The sequence below is a fragment of the Ursus maritimus genome, unplaced genomic scaffold, assembly GCF_017311325.1.
Source record: "Ursus maritimus isolate PB19 unplaced genomic scaffold, ASM1731132v1 scaffold_24, whole genome shotgun sequence".
NCBI lineage: Eukaryota > Metazoa > Chordata > Mammalia > Carnivora > Ursidae > Ursus > Ursus maritimus.
This window is the reverse complement of record NW_024424897.1, coordinates 14,480,966-14,496,871: the sequence shown is the minus strand read 5'-3', so window position 1 is coordinate 14,496,871 and position 15,906 is coordinate 14,480,966. Positions and strand designations below refer to the sequence as shown.

The window sequence follows — 15,906 nt, the reverse complement described above, 5'->3', positions numbered from 1 at the left end:
GTGAACTCCTGCCCCACGAAAACAACAGTTTTGGTGCCTCCCAAAGCTTCATGGGTTTTTTTTTTTTTACTCCTGGGGCCAAGACCTCAATGGGAAAATAGGTGGTTCCTTTCTAGATACTCTACAAACAACCAAAAAATTGAAAAGCAAATATTCCAAAACATAGTTAAGTGCTTGCCTAAGTTAAAAAAAAGAAAAACTGGCACACTGACTTCTAAGCTAACTATTAATCAGGAAGAAAAAAAATCTAATTAACCATTTTTTAATTAAGAATTTATCATGCTTCATGCTATGCAAATACCTGCTTTAAGACTCTTCAAGACCTTCCTTAAAAAGAAGGTGGGTGAAGACCTTTAAGAGGCTCTCATGTAAGAGTCACAGAAGACTGACTCCCACCGCCAGAGAGAGCCCGGACCTGCCCCGTGACAGTCCCCGAGCACAGCCACCGTCATGGGAGCAGCGTCGTCTGCTGAATGCTCAAGGGATCACTGGATACCCAGCCCATGTAAACTCCATGTGGATAACCCATTTGATGAGTCCCTTCTCAAGCCCCCAAAGATCTGGCTTGAAATCATCAAACTGGCTGAAATCATCGAGAGGTTCCAAAGCTAGTTTCAGGGCTTCCTGCTTGTCACTCCCTCCCTAAGCAATAGCACCACAGCAGAGGGAGATACGGATATGCACCCTACAACGGGCAGAAATACCAAATGACAGGGCTGACCTAGGTAACCACCCTGCTTTACGGTGGCAAAAAACCTCTCATTTCCCTTTAAACACCAATTGGGGCACCTGTGTGAACTCATAAAATAGAAAAACATGGCAAAAAAAAAAAATCACACTTTTTTCCTTAGCTTGCTATAAAGTACCCATCTCACTGAACATTTACCAGCCAACAGTGCCCACCCACTCTGTGCAGTGCTGGGCGAGGGACCACCAGACCCTGTTGCAGCGTTGTGCGAGGGAGCCCAGAAGGAGCAGCAGGATGTTTCTGGGAGGGGAAACTGCAGCTAATGGGTCAACTCTGACAGATCACACAAAATAGCTAAAATTCTTAGGCCACAGTCCAGCTAGGACTTAGAAATAGCTAAACCTGCAATTCCCGGAAGACTTCTAAGCTGTGGGTCACATATATATATATTTTAAACATGTTTAAAATTTTATTTTTTGAGATTAACACTCTGATATTATACATTCATATAGTTGGAAGGACCTCTTGACCACCCACCCCAGAAAATTCTGGGCCCTGCCCTTGCTACACTTGCTGGCAAAGCAACTCTATCACCTAATTCAGAAACTCAAGATATGTTTTTTTCCTTCCATAAGACTGTCGTACCACAAATCAGACCTCATGAAATAAAATTCGCTTCAGGCTGTTAAGCCTCTGCCAACACCCTCTTGATTGCAGGCAAACCTTAAGACAAAAGCTAGGCTGACCAAACGGGTTTAGTGTCTGGCTCAGAGTATGATCAACAGTCATTTCTGCTGGGAGTTTTAGCCTTAAAAAAATTAATGTTCCTGCTTTACTATTAACCTACCCCATCAGGATCGAATACCACTCATCATATTCCCACAGACATTTGCCTACCCTGGGAAATTAAAACAAAAGCAACTCGTTTCCCAGGGGTTTTCTACTACTCTGACTTATTTTCCACTTCGATCTTGCCTCTGAACTTAGCCAGGGCAAGCAGCTCAACCTTCCCTGAGGACAACTCCCTTCAGACTTCTAGGACAGGTACTGCAGTTTCTACCCTTCCTGGGGCGGGGGCTGGGTGAGGCAGATAGGAGACCAAGGAGGAGCCACATCAAATTAGTCATTGCTATGGCCTGATATTCGGGAGGTCATTTCCAACAGGCATGTGGATTTGGGGACCCCAAGATGGCTCCTATACAGCTAACGTGAGGAGCAGTTCCAGCATTTTTATCCAAGGAAACAGCAGGAGGTAGGAGATGCTCCAAGAGCAGGGACTGTGGAGCCAGACTGCCTGAACTCCAGCTCTGTGCTTATTTCTGGGCTCCCTGCCCTCTGGATGGCTTTACCCTACCCACACCGTCAACTGGCTTTTCCTTATTTGTCATCATTAGGTCCAAACAACACTCCACCCAACAAACACACACACACACTTCCCTCTACCTGCTCTCAGAGGCAAAATATCAGCAAGGTAGTGTTCAAATTTACCACGTGGTCCACTTCTAATAAAACTCACCTACAAACGTCTTCATGATCTACTTCATCTGCCAGGGGCCTCTTCTAAGATCTGCCCGTGGAACAAAATCATCGCCCCCTCAGGCTGGTGGGCCGTCCTACAATTATATGCCTGCTCTTGCTGTCATGACTGGAAGGCTGGCTGCCAGCCTTCTGTGGTCAAGGCACACGGAAGAGTCTCTCCTAGGATTTTCTTTGGGGCCACGTGTGCCCACACTACCTTGCTCTATTCCAATCTGACCTACCAGCAGACCACTTATTTACCTGGCTGTGATGTTAAGGTTTCCAGTGCCTGGAGGCACCGGCTGCTCACCCTCAGGCACGGGTTTAGATACTTGACCCCTTCCCTCCATGCTGTTCTCAAGCAGCTTTGGTGCTAATTTCCACTTGAGAGTTTCTGGGCACCACTTTGGTGTCCACACGGCCGCTGAGTCATACGGGTCTCTATGTTACCTGGTTCTGCAAATTTCCTGTATACTTCTTATTTTATACTTTTCTCTTCTATCCCCTTAATATTCAGCTTAAAGCCATCCCAACCAGACTTGCAAGTCTCCCAGAAAACACATCACTCTTGTATTCAATAAATATCTCCTCTCTGATTATCAGAGGACCTGGTCTAGGGACCCAATCCATTCTTCTAAAACAAAACAAAGGAAAAGAATGTTACCTAGGAAACCAGCCAATGACATCCCACATCAGTTTTCTCTCTCAGAATCACATTCACAAAAGTTGTAGAGGAAATTTAACCACCACCTCTGCCTCAAGTTTATTTCCTATTTAGAACTTCAAAGTTCTGGTGAAGATACAGATGTTTCCTATGATTCCCTTCTAAGTGACAGGTGATCTGAGGAGGCAGACTCCTCCCCTCATCTAGAAGATGGCCTCAAGGAGAGCGCAAGTCTGCCCATCTGCAGGGCTACGTCTAAACACAGCTGCCTCCGTTCTCTCCAACAGGGAGGCTCCCAACATCAGGAAGAGTCTTCCCCTCCTACTGCTGTCTAGAGCCCTCTTTAGGGCCCATCTCACATTATTCTTGAGTAGTACCAGGGGCTATTAACAAACACCTGCTGAACACCTTCGAGGGCACAGCACACTGGTTTGCTGAAGGGAGCTGGGGTCGGGGGAGTGTGAGAGGGAGGAGATACAAATACGAAAAAGGCACAATCCCTACCTTCTAGATAGAGAGGAAGACTACTATGTCCCTGACTGTGGGCGGCATATGGAAGACTCTAACCTGTGGCCTCAATTTGGAGCCCTGCACTACCGATGACATACTCAGCAAGAGTGATGCCTCCTGAGGCTGGGACAGGAAGCCCTTGCAACCTGACCCATATGATGTTTCAGGAGGTAAGGCAATCCCAGCCCGGAGGATGCAGAGGTGTGGAAGAGATGCGCTGAGGGCTTGGGCTGTCTTGCTCACCTATTTCTCCCCAGCATATAGTAGATGCTTGATGAATATGTTTCAAAAGTGGATGACAGTTTTCAAGAATAGATTTAAGAGCAAATAAGGAGAACAGCTTTCAATTTATCTAGAAATTCTGAAAAATAGGTGCCAAGGGAAGTGTAATACCAGTGAGTTGCAGAGTATGCACAGCCAATGTTTTCTGCCAGAAGTAATTTACATTTCTTTTCACTGCAAATGCAAGCTGGCCCTTACCTAGTCCTTTAACAAGTGCTGTGATTTTTATCTTTAAACCTCTCTTGAATGATCTCTTTCCCCCCAATTTCGCTGCCACCACTCTGGTCCAAACGACCACCTGTTTGCTTGGAAGAGAGCAGCAGCCCCCTCATGGCTCTCCCCGCAGTGACTTCCATTTATTCACCCCACTGCAGTGGAAGTGGTTTTTAAAATTCCTAATATGGGGGCACCTGGCTGGCTCAGTCAGCAGCGCATGTGACTCTTTCTCTCAGGGTCTTGCATTCAAGCCCTACACTGGGCGCAGAGCTTACTTAAAAACAAAATTTAAAAATTAAAAAAAAAAAAATCCTAATCTGAGCATGCCACATCCTTGCTCAAAACCCTACGAGAGCTTCTTGTGGCTCAAGGAATAAGATCCATGTTCTGAAAAGTGCTATATGGTCTAGCTCCTGCCTTCTGCCTCAGCTGGGCCCATGCCTCTCTCCTCCTGGTTTATTATATTCCAGGCACCTTTCTATCCCCAGGAGAAAGGGAGCTAGGCCTTTCAGAAACTGAACCACCTGCTCCCTCTTCAGGAAACAGCTCCACCCCCTCACCTCACTCCCGTTTGCACTCGTCCTTTGTAGCACCTCTCACTATTTCTTAGGACATATTTTTTAGTAGACCTTTGCTTTTCGCCTTCCTCCAGGAGGGCAAGGACCTTGTCAATTTGCTCACCACTGTGTACCCAGTACCTAGCACCACTATCTGACCCATTGTGTATGTCCTTAAATGTTTGTTGGGTGATGAATGAATGAATGAATGTAAGCATGGTAGAAAACCAAGGGAAACTTGAGATATGCTCTCTAAAATTTGGGTTCATTGAAGGAATCAAACAGTTTTTAGAACAGAATAATCCAGAAAGGGAAGTAAGGGGGAAAAGAGTCCATGGGAATCCATCCTTGGAGCTGTCCAGTGGGTTCAGACCCATCTTACAAAAGAAGCATGTTCTGTACCTTCGACCCAGACGTGAAATGCATTCTCCTGCCAAGCTGCAAGGGTGGCCGTCTAGTCTGGTTGGGCTTCCTGTCCCAGCCTCAGGAGGCATCACTCTCACTGAGTATGCCATCTGGAGCATGGGGCTCCAGTCTGAGACCCCAAGGTTACAGTCTTCCATATGCAGCCCCGTCAGGGATGTCTACTATTCATGAGCAAGTCTATGTGGGCTTGCAAGAAATGTTCATTTAGGATTCTGAATTTCAACTACTAACACCAGTCCTGTAATTAGGCAGCATGCAGTAATTTTTTTTTCTCTACAACCATATCTACCATATAATTTTATATTCCAAAGATACATTTATACTATGACAGAAAATCTACCAACAATGCTTCAAATTGAAACTATCTTGGAACAAGATTAGCAAAATGTCGATAATTATTGAAACAATGATAGATCCATGGGGCTCATTATATTAGTCTCTACTTTTGTGAATTTAAAAAATGTTTCCAGAATAAAAGTTTTTTTTTTTTTTAAAGGAACTTGGGGGGCGCCTGGGTGGCTCAGTCGTTAAGTGTCTACCTTCGGCTCAGGGCGTGATCCCGGCGTTATGGGATCGAGCCCCACATCAGGCTCCTCCACTGGGAGCCTGCTTCTTCCTCTCCCACTCCCCCTGCTTGTGTTTCCTCTCTCTCTCTGGCTGTCTCTCTCTCTGTCAAATAAATAAATAAACTCTTAAAAAAAAAAAGGAACTAATGCAATTATATACAAATTTGATCAGTTCTAACAAAATACTCTGTAGGATAATTACAAACTCTGATATAGCTGGGCTTCTACAATTTACTGAACATCCCAAACCAGGCCAAAGAACCAAAGCCAATGACTCGTTTTATGAAGTTTTCCTCCTATATGATCCCGGGGTGTGGCTGTTTCCCTCAAGAAAGCACCACACAAAATCTCATCGGGCATGGAGTTCAGGCGGATACTGCACTTAGCAACTCTGAGTTGTCACCTTTGATTGCCTGGTAATGAGGCCACTGGCCTCTGCCTCCTCTTATCGGAAAAAAAAGCTAAAAATCTACCCTCCATATCAAACACCACAGCAGACCACTGCAAGAAGGAGCAGAGGAACAACGTTCTGGTTGAACATGGCACCCGCAGCAGATGCGGCTGAGGCCCCACGGCAAGCCCTCCCCAGGCACAGGTGCTCAACGGTTAGTGCATCACAGAGCGTGCAGCACCAAGCTACCTTAGAATGCAACCAGCAGACGTGCATATTAGCCATCTTCGTCTCATCTTCAGTCCAATGTTACTTTACACATGGAATGATGGAAAATGCTGACCGAGAACAGAAGCTCATCCACTCCAGGTCAAGATCCCCACTGTGTGCGAATCGGCAAACCCTTACCCCCCCCCCCCAGCCCTTCCTGTACGTGCCTGGCACTGCTCTCAAGACTTCCCTGACATCAGCTCATTCAATCCTCACGGCCACTTGGAGGCGGGAAATTGAGGCACCAGGAGCCTAAAAAATCCCCAAGTCCCCTAAAGTAGCGCCTGGCTCCTGAGCCCGGGCTCTTCATCTCTACCTTGCACAGCTCTCCCTGTGACTTCCCTTCCCCCCACCTCCTCAACCCCTCCTCCCTCCTCTCCTCCTCATGCCACACTTTCTACATGCTGCTCCCTCTAGAAACGCTTTCCTGGACACTCCCAGTTGCTAGTTCCCTCCCTTTCTTCCTTCTCAGTACCCTGTTCTTCCCTTTCAGAGGAAGGAGCCTTCACACTTATCAGAGGAAGGAGCCTTCACACTTATCACACTGTAATATATACACACAATGTATACACCTCTTGACTGGTTTATTGTCTGGACTAGATAATGTGTTATGTGCCCACAGAGACCACATCTGTTTTGCTCCCCACTGGATTTCCAATGACAGGCACAATGGCTGGCTCCAGGAGATGCTCAAATATTTATTGAATGAGTAATAATCACTGTTTAGTCAGTCCTTTCAACGGAAAGATTTTTAAATTCTCTATTTCAAGCCCCAAATGATAAATATAACCATCTTTAGGAACACTGTTTAAAAGACAGCATTAGATGTAAAAAAGAATTTAAATTGAGTAAGAAAACAGGCCAGCTTACACCAGCTATAAGAAACAACAGAGAGAAACTCAGAAAATGCATATTGTGATTCTGAAAGGTTACTGCAGGAGGGATCCAAGGGGTGGGTTTAAATCTCAAATACCCAATAAGCTTATGACTGAAGAGGGCTCCCCTCACCCTGTGCCATTCTCAACTATTAGGATAAGCCTGGGAGGCACACAATTTGTTAGGTCCAATAACCTGCCTAGGGAAAAGCCCTTAGAACCAACACTCCAGGCAAACCCAAAAGGGAAAGGTTACCTGATTGTTTCAAAGCCCATCAACGTTTCCCATCCCACCAGTTTCCACACAGAAGGATTGGATTCTGCTCTCAACGGTCCCACTTATGCTCACAGAGACCCAGCTTGTGGCTTCTGCTCACCAAAGAAATACCTTGCCTTTCAAGGACTTAGGTAGCCTACAACTCCCACAGGGGCTATTCTTCAGGTTGAACAAAGTTCTCCCAATACACAGCAGATGTCCTGAGCAAGAACTCAGATTTAAACAGGTGTCAGCACCCGATAGATGTGTGACCTCAAAGCAGGAGGAATCCTACTTTTAAACTGGAAAACTTCCAGGGCACATGGCTTGAGAAGATTCCGAGACGAGGCAGGGTCCACCTGAAACAACCCAAGAGCTCTCACTGGAGAGCAACAGAAGCCCTCCTCTTTGCTGTGTGACCTTAGACAAGGTACTTACTTCTCTGAACCTCGGTGTTCTCATCTCACAATAAGATTGACAGTGGTCTCTCCTACTCACAGGGCCCTGTGAGGTTGAAAAGGAGACAGTGCCCGGCCACAGCAATTCTCCATAAATGATAGTTACTCAGATTATCACCTGACTACTGTTTTCTGCTTTACAAAGCATGATCACAAACACTCAAGTGAGACTTCAGGAGTCCTGAATGAAAGAACTTCTTTCCACCATTTAATTTCTCAGATCCTTAGTTCATAAACTCACATAATCTCTGATACTATGTTAGAAGGAGTCAGGGGAGGAGACTCAAGTCCTCCTTTAGGAAAAGAGAGCCTCGAGGCCCTGAGACACCCTTGGGCCCAGGCCCCAAGAACGCACACAATAACAAGATAAACCCCCAGGACTGGGAGCAGGCCTTCTGATGCACACTCTAGAGCTCTCTCCATCTCACCCAGGGCTAGTCAAGGGCTTCTGTACTTTCATGACCTCCTAGGCTCCTTCTGGTTAATGGCATCTCACGACACTTCACCCAAAGCAATTAAACATTAAAAGGAGTTTTGAAAGGGGAAACAAAGAATCTTCTATATAACCCTGAGGTGTTTTAAAATTCACACGTAAGACTATTTATATCAGTGTAGGTTTCCAATCTTCTTTAAATGGTATTTATTTTTAACTTGGGACTTAAAGTTGACAAAGACCTCAATGAATAGGCAGGACAAAGGGAGCTGTCTGTCCATGGCTCGTTAGCTCCTGAAGTTAATGCTCCTCGTGGGGACAAGAGTCAGCCAAAGGACAGAGTTCCAGGCAAACTGGAAAACGTTCCTCCAGCCCACAGATCATGGATTATTGCCTGGGCTCCAAGTGGCAAATCTTATGAGATGTTCTCCAGCTTTACCCAGAGCCACCCACTGATGAACCCTAACCCTGTCATTCAGTACCATCAACTGATATTGGGTGCTCACTATGTGCCCGGCATGGGAGTGACTTCATGTAATCCCCGCGACTACCTATAAAGAATGCACTACTGGGGCACCTGGGTGGCTCAGTTGGTTAAGCATCTGCCTTTGGCTCAGGTCATGATCTCAGGCTCCTGGGATTGAGCCCTGAGTTGGGCTCCCTGAGCAGTAGGGAGTCTGTTTCTCCCTCTCCCTCTGCCCCTTCCCCCACCCCGCTCATTCACATGCGCTCTCTCTCAAATAAATATTTTTAAAAAATAAAGAATGCACTACTATAGTTCATCTAATCTAGGACCTCACTACTATAAGACGTACCATTATTTTATGTACCAAAAAAAAAGCACATCACTGCCAACTACAGCTATGAGACCCCATAGATTATAAGATACTTTTCTTCAGAAGTGTTAAGATGAGACAAACTGTACTTGTCTTACCATTGTTGCAGTGTGAATACTGTCCCATTTTACACATAAAGAAACTGAGGTACAGAGAGAGAAAAAACAATCTGCCCAAAGTCACAGAGCTGCTAAATGGAAGCACTGGGATATGCCCTGGTGAGTCGGGTCACCTCTTCACAGCAGTAAACTCAAATTTCCTGGCAGCTACACGTATGACCCAAAAAGGTACCAGGCGGAGAGGCAGGACTGCAGGGCTCTAACTCTTGGTCTACCATAAGCACATTAACTGTGGCAGTTCTCTGAACATCTCTGAACTTGACCTTTCATATGTCCAAAAAGGGCACTGTGCTAGAACTGCCATTCCTCTTCTGGGAGAAGCAATACAATGGAAAAAGAACGTTTTGGAATCAGAAAGTCCTAGACTGAAATTCTTGCTCCACCATCTAACCAGCTTATCACTCTAGACAAGTTACTTATACTGTTCTGAGCCTCAGTTCCCTCTTCCATAAAATGAGGCTACCACCACCTATCTCCCTTAGAGGGCTGCTCGAGGACTGGAGAAGGTATCATACCTACATCTAAATCCACATCTACATGTATATTGATACAGATATCTCTTGGAGAGAGAGAGAAAGAAAGTAGTACATAGCACAGTTGAAATTCAACAAATGCTCTATTTTCTATATTAGCTGCCTTATGCTTTGGGACAGAATCAAAGAACAAACATTCCCTGTGACCTCAACAATGCCCAGGACCCTCAGGTGAGACTAAGGATCAGACAGAAGACAGCAGATGCTGAGGGATCCTCGGGCAAAGAAAATGAAGTGGAAGCACCTAGAGGCCAGGGACAGAATTTTCTAATGAACTTCCAAATTTTTGAATAAATAAATTGATAGGAGAAAGGGAAAAAAGAAAGAACAGGAACTAACACCATGAAAAGATATTGGTCAATAGATACGAGGATGCAGATAGTCTTATACCAAACCTGACACAGAACACCACTTTCTGAAGTTTCAGTCTGACACCAAAAGTGAACTACAGTGGGAAGAATTTCCCATTGCTCTGGTTTGTTCTCACATTAAGTAATATTCTGTGCATTTCTCCCCTTTCTTTTCTCAAGGACTTCAGAACATCCTCAGAAGAGAGCTCTTGACTTGGAGGGAAGGCGAATCATATGGCACGAAGAAAAAACCCTCCATCCCTTTTGGTTTTTTCCACCATAACCCACAATGCCTTGCAATTTCTGGCACACTACCGACTCAATAAAAAATGAGTTGAATGAATATTTTTCGACTACATGCAATTTCTTTTTGACAAAAACTCCAAAACATCCTGTACATTTATTCTACCTGAAAGCCTAATCTCTCCCGCTGCTTTTCCAGAAGTATTCTAAAAACAGAATCTCTAACGAACAAACAATACATTTGGTATATGTGATATCTCCAGCCCTCTCACAGAAGGACATTCTACTCTCTTCAAACCTCCAAGCCCCGGAAACTCAGCCCAAGCAAACTCCTGCAGTTCCCAGCCTCTGTCCCAGCCCCTGGGTTACTTGTCGGTTGTCTCCATTACCACCATCCTCTGACTTGAATCGGGTCGTTAATCTCCTTCCTTTCAGGCACAGCACCTCTTCCTGGAGACAAATGTACAGGCTGAGTTCACCCAGAGCCCTCCACACGCTGCCTGGAGGCCTTCGTTGACACTCCGGGAGAGGCCCATGGGAAAGAAACTGTCTGGCAAAAAACCCACTCTCTACCCATCACCCTTAGGAAGCTTACTTGTTTTCCCCAAGTTTAGACCAACTACCCATTCTTGGGAGACTCTGAAATACCAAAATAGCTTAAGGGTTGAGAAAAGCTAACAGGAATGTCTGTTTCACTCTTTGAATACCTCCCATGAGATAAGCTTCACAGTGTCACCTAGTTCTAAACCCTCAAACCTAGACTCCTCAAATACCCTCTTACCCTGGAGTTCAAGGATCATTTGCCCCTCCATTTTTCCTTATTGGTTTCCATATAAAAGTCACTCATTGTTTTCCTTCCAGCTTACATCTGGCTCCTGAAAGGACTCCTTTAAATCCTTTGATGAGAATCATCAAAACATGCAGAAGGCTGGTTCCTTTCAATTCTTGTGCAGAGTAGCCATGGTGGACTTCAAACAGGAATATGGTACCTCCCTTGCCTTCAAGGAGCCCACGCTTTCCCTTCAACTCTAAAAAAGTATGCCCTCCCTGTACAGTGTCTGTAAAACGTAGTGACAAAGTACTTCATAGCTTTGGAGAAAGAGCGAGGGTGGAAACAGACTTTGCCCTTACATTTGATGCCCCGTAACCATAACAACCGATGGTTTAAGTAACCATCAATCCACTGAGGGGCTAAGTTTTCCAAAAACCATTTTCAAAAGGGGAAAACTCCCCTGCACCAACTCCCGCGTCGGCCGTGTAATTTGGGCAGCGTGCATGGCGCAACTGAAGTGGCTGTGCATTCCTTCTCCAGGTCCCTCGGTTTCGCTGGTGTGGTCGCCAGCGGCCAGCAGCCACAGCCTCCACCGTCACACCCGCGCTCCCGGGCAGGGCACCTGGCGTTAGGCCTCAGCCCAATGTCACTTGTTAACCTTCCGATCCCCTGACTGTCGGCACGCCGCCGCCTCCTGTCTAAGGCACGCAAACCACCTCACGGCCACCCGCGATTTCCAGGAGTTGGAGAAAAACAACCCGAGCGCAGTCAGCCCCTGACAGATTCGCGTAAAAGTAACCGCGGTTCTCGACTTGCAAGCATTTCGTGACGTGGGCTAGGGGGGCGGCAGGAACCCGGGGCCCCATTCATAAAATTACAAGCTGTTTTGCCTTAGTTTGCTTGTGGACTGCCCTCCCTGGCCCGGGCCGAGCCAGCGCGTCTGTCGGGGTCAAGCCCAAACCGCCACACCCGACCCCAAAGGAAAGAGGGGTTCGCCCGGGGGCGTCGCGGGTGGGCGTCCCCATCAACACCCGGCCGTGACAGCGGGGCGGGGCTCTGGGGGAGCCCGATCCCCGCGCCCCGCCTCACCAACGGCCGCCGGCCCCCGGCGCAGCCCGGACCCAGCGGGGTCGGACCGCCCCCAGCCCGGGCCTTCTCCGCGGGCGCTCCTTCCACCGCCCCCCGCCCGGCCCCGGTCGCGCTTACCCCGGCTCCGCTGGCTCCTTCATTGTACTGCGCCGGCGCCCGTGCTCCGCGGCCGCCGCGGCTCCGGTTAGGGCTCCGGCTCGGGCTCCGGCCGCTGTCCTGCCGCCCGCCCGCCCCCGGGCACCGGCCGCCCCGCCCCGCCGGCGGACCCGCCCCGCGCCCGCGGCCGCCGCCGCCAACCAGAGTGCGGCAGGGGCGGAGCAGGCCGCGCGCCAGGCCCGGCCAATCCAGCCCCTACCCGCACGCCGGGGAGCGGCCGCGGAAATGGGCGCGCGATTGGTCAGGTCTGTTAAAGGGACCGCCGCCCACGGGGCTAGAGAGGCCGTGGCAGGGTTACCTGCAAGAGTCTGGATGGGAGGGGTAAAAGCTTCTTTTCTCTCCCAGCCGGGCTGCAGTGCTTTCTTCAGTTCTTTGCACTTATTGATTTTCTCTTCCTGCAGCCTAGCAAACAAGTGGAGACAGAATCTGCCCCGGTCGGAGGGAGAAACTGAGGCTACGAGAACCAGGGGTCCCACGCGGGGCATATTCACTCAGATTTGGGTTTTAGAAGGCAGTCATCTATCCCGTCCAATCCCAGAAATTCACTTAAAAAGGCACATTCGCAGTCTCACCCTGGAAGATTTTAACAATAAGATCCCTAGGTCCCTGAGTCTCTAATTCCCCACTTCTGGAATGGGACTGGGGAAAATATGCATTTTTCAACATCCCCCCCCCCCCCCCCCCCCCCCCAGCTACCACTTGCCCCCAGGTGAATCTAATGTAGGTGGTACAAACAAGATCCACACATGCTCCTCAGGTACATGTTTCGAGTCCATCATAGTAATGAAATTCAAATTTAACTGTCCAAAATAAAGCTAAACTCTTTTTTATCCTCAAAATCAGTAATATGGCTGGGAGACTTTCTAGCAGGGCTGGAGGTCGCCTACTAAGAAACTCAGAGCAGTTACCTGCGTGGGTCATGCTAAGAACTGAATTTGAAGGGAACTGGACTGGGATGAAGCAACAAACCAGTCTAGTTCTCTGACTGGTGAGACAGTGCTGAAATATCTTAATGGCAAACACACCCAGACCCAGTCATAAGCCCAGGAGGGTGCCTTACCCCTCTGGAGCTTCCTTCCAATGAGTTGAGCCCTGCCTACCCTCCCAGCCACATTCCTCTTCTCATCCCCAGTGTCCCAGATACACATCTGACCCAGAAGTTACTGCCTTCAATTTCAAGGTCAGCCACCTTCACCTAGACCCCTCCTATAAGGAGAAAACGGCCTCCACAGAACACCCCATATTTTGCTGTAATATCTGCTAGGTGCCGTATTTACCAAGGACAGCTCCACACACACACATCAATCAGCCTTGTCAGGGTTAAGTCTCTGGGTTGCTGATATCACTGCCTGGTATTACCATGTCTCCTCTTGGCATTCCCAAAGGAAAAGGAACTCTTGTCTCAATAGGAGAGGGCTCCATTCATGGATATCTGGAAATGTGCAACAAGGGCGATTATCAGTGGAAAAACAGCCCCAGACTCTTTCGGGCTACATCCTAAAACCCCCACCTCAGTGGGGGTTGGGGAGGGGTAGTCCCTGAAGCTGTAACCCTCAAGGGTCCTTGGAAGCTGGCAAGGTGCATCTCAGAGTGCCCACCCACCTCTGTGCCCATTCCAAGCTCTACGTAAATATTAGATTCATTAATACTTTATCAATCTGACCTCAAACTAGAGGCCAATAAGATCCAGCAGGAACACTTAGAAGGATCCCTTCTTTTTGAAAAGTGAGGAATTTGGATGCTTTGAAAAATAAATGAATACATAACAACAGAATAATCTAACACTTCCTACCTATTAAGAGGCTACTATGCACCTTACTATGTCAAGGCCTTTGCACATATTAATTCATTGAAACCTTACAATAACCCTGTGTGGTAGATAGGATTGCTCTTTTCTCCATTTCATGGATGCAGAAACTGAAGCCCAGAGAGGATTGCTGATGCGTCCAAGATCACAAGACTAGCTAAAGAAAGAGCCAGCATTCATGACCCTAATGACCAGGATCCTCCTAACTGCTCTGCTCCAGTGCCTGCCAAAAATGCCCTTTGCTGCTGCCAGAAACAGGGTGGACAACTTCAAAAGGCAAAAAGAAGCAAATATCACTAATCTTCACCAAAAGACAGTGTGATATAGAAGCACTGCCTTGGAGTTGAAGTTCCATTGTTCTAACTTACATCTGTTTGACTTTGGACAAGTTACATAATTAACTCTCTTTGAGCCTTGGATTGCTCATCTATAAAGTGGGATCATAAATTCTGCCTCCTTGGGCTGGTATGAAAATCCAGTCAAATAAAGAATATACATATAGAGAGAGATATAGATAGATATAGATAGATAGATGATATAGATATAGATATAGATATAGATATAGATATGAACATACATGGACTTTGAACTTTTAAATGAAAAGAGTAATTTTTGAGCGTGGCATCTGTGACTCACTACGGTGACCTGTGACAAAGGTCAGGTATTGTGAGGCTAAATTCAGATATCAAGCAAGATTCCTTACTCTATCCCCTAAATAGTTGCTCTTTATGTTCATCATGTACAAAGTAAAATAAGTTTTTGTACCGACAGCACAGGTAGAAGTCATAGAAATTCAAGCCCAAGTTAGTATTATTCTGCTATCTGCCCCCCATCTTTGTCCCCAACCCTCAACCCAGTCTCTCGCACAACCCGGACTGCAGCTTAAGCCTACCTAGGTTCTGGTATATTTGAATTATTCCCCATTAGGACATTTCAAGATAATCCCTATTTTCCCCCCAAACTCTAAACAAATAAAAATGTTCTAAGATTTTTAATTCAATGTTTTGACACTGCATTGCACTTTCGAAGGGAGAAATGGTTGTGACAGACATATACAAACACAAAAAAGTTGATCCGCTCGTATGCCTACTGTATGCCTACTTGTATGTACTATTAGTGAGCAATCACGGAGAGCTCAGTAAGTCCCAGGTGGTGTACTAAGCACTGGGGATAAAAGGTAACTATAAAAAAGTGTAAAAAAAAAAAAAGGTGGAATTTGGGTACTCGGTCTAGTAGAGAAAGATCAGCAAGTTGATAGACCATCAGAGGCTTCTGCAAATGTAAGCCCAGGAGGTATGGGGCACAGACTAGACACTAATAACCCCTGGGGAACATATGAGGTTTTAGGGGTGGCCAGATGAGGACTATTAAGAAGAGAAACCAGAAGGGCGATAAAAAACCAAGGAAGAGTGTGGTCACCAAAGCCAAGGGAGAAGATATTGGAGAAGGAGGAAGTGGTCAATAGCAACATAGCCTCAGAAGGTTCAAGTTGGAAGAGGTCTGAACAGTGAATCTTGGGATTTGGAAATTAGATTGTTATTGGGTTACCGACCAAAGCGGTGTAGGTGGGCCTGGATATGCAGAGGACGCCCAGAGCTGGGCTGAGGAGAAGAGCTCAGAAAAGAGAATAAAGAGGTTGGGCAAGAGAGGACCCATGGGACAGGGTCCCAGGAGGCCCGCAGGGAAAGGCAGCAGTCCTGGGGCAGGAAGAGGGTCGGCTCTTCCACTGCGGTAGAGCTCGATGCAGCTAAGAAGGGGTGTGGGTGCAGCTTCATTCATAGGTGGAAGGCAGGAAGTTGAGGAAATTCCTGCCTGCTGGCTTCTATTTTTTTTAGCTCTAAAGCAAAGTCATCTCTTGAGAGTAGGTGGGAGGTGATAACAGGGGTTTGAA

At 47.0% G+C, this 15,906-nt stretch overlaps 1 protein-coding gene across 1 annotated transcript in view; it reads right to left on the bottom strand.

Moving 5' to 3' along the window:
- Positions 1-12,287, bottom strand: part of TEX2 (testis expressed 2) — a 99,913-nt gene extending 87,626 nt beyond the window's left edge. The window contains exon 1 of the mRNA XM_040640396.1: positions 12,170-12,287. The gene's annotated coding sequence lies outside the window, so the exon portion shown is untranslated. The remainder of the gene's footprint in view (positions 1-12,169) is intronic.
- Between the last annotated feature and the right edge of the window lie 3,619 nt (positions 12,288-15,906).